Source organism: Microplitis mediator, chromosome 2 (genome assembly GCF_029852145.1).
Source record: "Microplitis mediator isolate UGA2020A chromosome 2, iyMicMedi2.1, whole genome shotgun sequence".
Classification (NCBI taxonomy): domain Eukaryota; kingdom Metazoa; phylum Arthropoda; class Insecta; order Hymenoptera; family Braconidae; genus Microplitis; species Microplitis mediator.
This window is the reverse complement of record NC_079970.1, coordinates 6,614,629-6,621,535: the sequence shown is the minus strand read 5'-3', so window position 1 is coordinate 6,621,535 and position 6,907 is coordinate 6,614,629.

Sequence of the window (6,907 nt, the reverse complement as noted above, 5' to 3'; positions counted from 1 at the left end):
AATAAACTGTCAATCGGTAAACAATCTTAATTAATCGGTGTAAAAATAACCCGTTATAAATAACAAAGAAATATAGATACAGAAATAATAACCCTCAATGACAAAAATAATTCATAACAAAAGATTTGTCGTATCCAAGTGCGTAATCGTAGGGGTTAAAAGATGAGGGGCGTGTTCAGAAAAACACTATGAAGATTAATAAAAAAGTGGGAAAATCCAAACGTACGCAATCCACTTGCTCATTCTGAAAGTGATTAATACATAACGCTCCTATATGCAAAAAAGTATTAAAAAAAAATTATGATAAAAAAAAGGCAGCTAAATTTTTTCATGAATTGCCAGTTTTGAGTTTTTATTAATTATAATTAAACCAAAAAGATTTGGATACTGATTTTCAAAAGGTTCTTCTATTCAAAGATTTAAGTGTAATAAAAAATAAAATTGATCAATCGGTTGTGTATTTTTTAAGTTATTGTGTTTACCAACATCCGTATACTGATGGACATTACAATTTTTTTCTTTTTTAATTATTATTTTTAAAAAAGTGACTTAAAGTTGAGTTCGTTTTAGACATAAATGAATTATTTTTTGAATGGTACGAATTTTGTTCTACACGAAAAAAATGAATTATTCAAATTAATAATTGATAACTAAAAATTTAGAATGTGGTCACAATTTAATATCGTTTCAAACAGCGATTTCGTGGTTTTATAAAATAAATTATAATAATCTTAATTTAAATATTGAAATTTGAAATTTATATGTAAATAAATCATGTTAAAAGTAATAGAAATTACTGTTTGATAGATAAAAAAACGAAATTATAATAATTTAACGTTTCAGCTTCAACATTCGCTGTTTGGAACATTAAAGTTTATAGTAAAATAGTAAAAAAACATTCAGTTTGATAAAAAAAATTTTTAATGACGAGCAATTGATTTTATATACAATGTTATATAATTATTAGTTTCTTAAAATCGTAGAAAGTATATCTTAAGCGTATCAGTTTTTATAGTTTAGAACAATAAAATTTTACTTGTGTTTGTGGGCTTCCAATGTATGTGAAAAAATTAACCTAAAGTATTACTGATGCGACTATACCTTAAGGTGATTCAAAAAATAACAAATTTTTATATTTTTCGGAAACAGATTCAAAAGTTTCATTTAGATAAAAAAAGACGCCTGTGAAAATTAGTGCTCTTAACTTTACCATTAAAAGGTTCCTCGTTATACTTTTCTATTTTCCATAAGAATAACATGGAAAAAAATTTTTTTACGTCTTTTGATTTTTATAAGTAGCTAACGATGCGTCATAAAAATAATTGGCAAGTATATTTTTGTAGGAAATTAAATGCTCTACAAAGAAAGTTTCTTATCATTTTTCGATAAATCTAATTGTTCAAAAGTTATTTGAGATTGAAGTCGAATTCATATTAAATTTTGAGATCTTTTTACTTTTCCGGTGAAACTATCAGACCTATTACAAAATATCATGTGACCTTTTTTGTAGACAATTTTATTCCCTAGGGTAAAATTATAATTGTTAAATTATTATAAATTTTAAAGTGACGTAAAATACCCAGGGTAAAATAAGACAGCTAACGAATATAAAAAAAAAATTACTTTCATTATTCTTCTACACAAAAACTAATTGCTTCTTAAGGAACCCAATCACATGCTGCTCTCCCGTATTTATAGAAAAATATTATTTCTGATAAAATTATTAAGAAACCTAAAAATAATTTACTTGTTCTAATAATAGTATCAACAAGTCGATTGGTTCTATTGTAAGTTACACAATTAATTTTATAATAAAACGACTATAATTGGGACAATGAGTTATATTTGTATGCGACATACTAATAATAACACAATCAACTTGTTATATCTGTGCATCTAGTGATAGCCAGGGTAAGTTATATTTTCTCTGTAGGGAAGCAGATTTCAAGACACTTAAGAATTTTATTAATTTATATAACTAACGTTCTACCCTCTACTTTCATTATATTCAATCTAAAGATAAATTGCCTGTCATGACCTATGGCAAGTTACTTTGAGGGGTCTTAGCTCAAGAAAAAAATTCATTTATTAGATATCAGAAATACGATAAACAATAAGATCATTCACGTAGTTTTAGATTTTATAATTCAACTTTTTGAGTTTTCGCTGGGCTGCTAAAAAAAATTTTGTTGAAAAATAAGAAATTATTGTAATCAAAATGATTTTTAAAACATTTCTTAAGAAAAATTGACATTGTGGAGTGTTTTTTGTTGAATTATTCGATGACTTGATTTCAATAGAACTGCTGGCAACTAATGGCCCAATAGAACGTAGATCTAACTGTATATTTTATGATTAATCGGAAAAGCTATTTTTGAATTATTGAAAAAATTAAATTCATTCTGTCTTTTTTATAAACCAGGTATCGCGATAGTTTGAGAGAGAAACTAATGGTCTTATAACGAGATCCTACTGTAATTACAAGTCACGAAAGGGCCGGGCAAAATGGAAACACTAAAAAAAATTTTTTTTCACATTTTAAAAAAAATTTAACGAGTATGGCAATAATCCATACATGGAGAAAAAAATATAGTAATAATTACAATATTGTAGTAAAATTTACTAACAGATATGAGTAAATACAATCTGGATTTTAATTATTACAAAATATTTGGTCAAATTTACTGGTTGGCAATTGTTACATAAGAAGATATGAAAAATTATTATGCGTAATGTATTTTTTCCTAACACGATTAAATTTTTTTACTATCTGTATAGTAAATTCTACTATGTATAGATAAAATTAAAAGTTGGTGGGGATAGCATATACAAATATGTATTACAAGTTCAGAAATCTTTGTTCAAAAGAGACATCGGGCTATCAGACATAGGAAAGGACTCGCGCGTGGAAGATCAGGGTTCAAATCTCGGTGTTAAAACAAGTAATTTTTTAAAAATAAAAATCTACATCAACACCACTATAGATGACATAAATAACAATAATAATCAAAATGATAGCAATAATAATAAAAAGTTGAAAAACTATTAAAAATTTAATTTTGTTCATTTCCATTCTAATATAGTAATATTTACTCAACGGGATAGAAGAATTTACTAAACGGGATAGTAAAATTTACTAAATATATAGTAAAGTTTACAAATGCGGTTTATATTTAATTGAACCTGTTTCCGAGAAAAAACAAAAAATTTGTTATTTCTTGAATTACCCTACTATACCTCCATGGCAAGAAGACGTATTTTATCATTTCAAACAATAAAAAATTTAAAGACCGAAAGTGACTACACGGAGAGAATTTAATGATACTATCTACAATACAAAATTTTGAAATTTATCTATCTGAAATGGTAGTAAAATTTTGCAGTGGTTACAGTAACTAGTTTTATCATTGAAAATGATAACAGTAACACATGATGGTGGTGACGATTACTATCGAAGATGCTAATTCTAATTATTAAAGATTATATTTGTTACAACCGAAGATAGTAACTGTTACCATTCACGGTTGTAAAAATTCTTAAACAAGAAATATGATAAATTGATATAAATTTAAATCCTTTATTTATATTCATAATATACATATGCGTATGTGTGTTTGTGTGTGTGTGAAAGTATATGTGAGTGTGTGTGTGCGTGCGTGGGTATGGGTATGTGTACGCGTATATATTAATTATTTATGATCAATGAATGGTTCAATTTTACTCAACTTACTTTTCTTAAACCTTATTTTTGTTCGAGTTAATATTATTGTCGTTGGTTAATTGTTCCCGAGTTAATATTTGGTCCTAATTACACTCCGCGACAATAGTTTAACCCACCCCCCTAATTTTTTCATATCTACTATAAAACTAAATATAAGTAAACATATTACTAATGCGCCAGCATTGTTAACTTGATTCTAATATTATGGTATATACATAGCTACGTACCGACGCTGCTTTGTTATAAGAAAGCGAGATCGTTCGTTTGATAGCGCGACAGAAGTATAACCCATTGGTCACATTGGCTCAAGCGGCTCGGTGCACTGGACGTGTCAGTTCGTGATTATACTTGTCTTGTGTATCTCGTAAGTTACTACGCATCAATTAATTGTTTTGGTTTATTTTTGTCTATTTTTTAAATATAATGCCACGAGGAAAACACTTAAACGAAACTGAAATTAATATAATAAAAAAATTACATTCTGAAAATTATTCTAAGTTAAAAATCGCGAAAATCATCAATAGAAGTCATCGTGTTGTGCGAAATTTTTTAAAAGATCCCGAAAACTATGGAAAAAAAAAGAGGGCTGGTCGACCAACAGCAACTACACCACGGGAAAGAAGGTCAATTCTACGAGTTGCATCCAATTCTGCGCTTACAGCAAGACAAATCGCAGCAGAGGCCGGTGTTAATACTAATTTAAGAAATGTTCAACGTATTATACATGATTGTGAATATCTAAAACGTAAGAAATTACAAAGAAAACCACCGTTGTCGGATAAACATAAATTAGTTAGATTACAATTTGCCAAAGATCATGTTCAATGGAAAAAAAAGTGGAGAAAAGTTATTTTTACTGACGAAAAAAAATTTAATTTAGATGGACCCGATGGTTTTAATTACTATTTTCATGATTTAAGAAAAGACAATTCAATGCTGAGTCGTCGACAAGCTGGAGGTGGCAGTGTAATAATATGGTCTGGCATTGGATACTCGGGGAAAATGGATATCAAGTGCTGTACTGGAAAAATAAATAGTAAACGATATATAGAAATAATAAATGAACAGATTACTTCCTATGCAACACGGATTGCTGGCAATAATTTTATTTTTCAACAAGATAATGCCAGTGTTCACCGAGCACAGGTAGTTAAAGACTATTTTGTTGAAAAAAATATTCAAGTTCTTGAATGGCCAGCTTATTCTCCTGACTTGAACATCATTGAAAATTGTTGGGGAGATTTATCACGAGCTGTCTATCGTGGCTCAAGACAATTTAGTACAGTTGAAGAGTTGAAGAAGGTGATCATTAACGAGTGGCAGAATATAAATCAAGACACAATTAAAAAACTATATGACAGTTTACCAAATCGAATGATTGAAGTGATAAGTAAAAATGGTGGATCTACTAAATATTAATTAAAATAAATAATCGTTCTTGATATAATTCTCTTGAGTTTTTGTTTACGTTTAATTGCCTGGGTTATAATTTTGTCGCACCGCAAAACTCAATATTGTCTGTATTTTGTTAATTTTTTATTTAAGAAATATTGTATGTATAATATAATAATCTTACTAACACGCTAATTTTGTGTATTAGTAATATATTAATATAACTATAATTCTTTATCAGATATCACAAAATTAGGGGGGTGGGTTATACTATTGTCGCGGAGTGTATAACTTAGTCTCTTTGCTGAGACAAACTTGGACTTTTTTTGATAACTTCCCCCTTTATTTATTTTCGTCACATATTTTACAAATAGCCCCAATTTATATTTACGCTTTATCATCTTGATAGAATATTAATGTATATAAATAGATGATATTCTCTATAAATATCCTTATATATTGTTTCCTTAATTTGTTATTAAATGTTGAATTTAAGTGATCAATTCAATAGCTGTTTGTCCCCCTGATTAATAAAAATAATTCGATCCATGCTGTGTATCTATATATATTACCCAATTCAAATTGTTTTGAATCATTTTAAATCACTTTTCTTAATCAGGGCCCTCAATGTCACCAAACTATGAAGGTAAATATATGAATAATTTGAGATGGTACTTAAAATATATAAAAAAAAACTTATGGTAAAAAATGAATAACGCATACGTTCCTTAACTCGGTCCAAAGCTTAAGCCTCACCAAAATCTACACTAATCGAAGAAGGATTTTTGATAAGAAAATATATATTATCTCATCCAAATCATAGACCATTTAAAACTTTATATATAATATACATGATTGAAATATATTTTTTTTGTTCTCCGCGTGTTTAATTTCCCCAGAAGTTAAGAAGTTATAGCTGTTTGGAATTTTTACGATTTTTCAAAAAAATCGTTTTTTCACTATTGAAACACTATTTCTGTAAGAAGTTCCTTGAAGTTTGTTTCAATAAACTTTGAATTTGGATCATAAGCTAAATGTTTTGACTATTTCTTTCAATAACTTGATACACTGATAGAAGTATTTATTTGAGCCAAATAAATATTTATTGATAGTTAATAAATGATTTATTAAATGAGATTTATTTCAGCCAAATAAGCCATTTCTTAATAGTTAATAAATGGCTTATTTTAATAGAAAGAAATGACAAATGAAGTTAATTAAGTAAGGTTATGAAAAATAATTTATAGGACTGTTTAATTTTATTTTTTTAAAGAAAATAATGCACACAATTAATGTTAATTAAGGATAAAAATTATTATACAAAAGATAAAAAAAAAATGAAATATTATAATAAATTTTTACTAACAATCACACTCATTCCATTCAAGGTTATAACCTTAACTTCATGTGTCATTTCTTTCTATTTAAATAAGCCATTTATTAACTAATATTATACTATTATTTATTAACTTGAAAATTTGAACAAAATCAAGAAAATTAATAAATTGTGAGTTCAATGACTTATGCATTTTACATTATCTTATTATGTTAGCTTTATTTTGTAGCTAGTTAAATAATTTTCTGATCTCACTGTCACATCATTATTTGACAATGTACATGTTATTATTTATGAATTTACAGAATTTAAAAATTTTTGAACGACTAGAAAAACCTACCCTCCATTCTGGCTGCCAGATGGCATTTTTTTTATTTATCATCTTTAAAATGCAACCAATTTAATAAATAATTACCGAAATTAAAAAGTTATAAACTTTGACGGATCCAACTTACAGT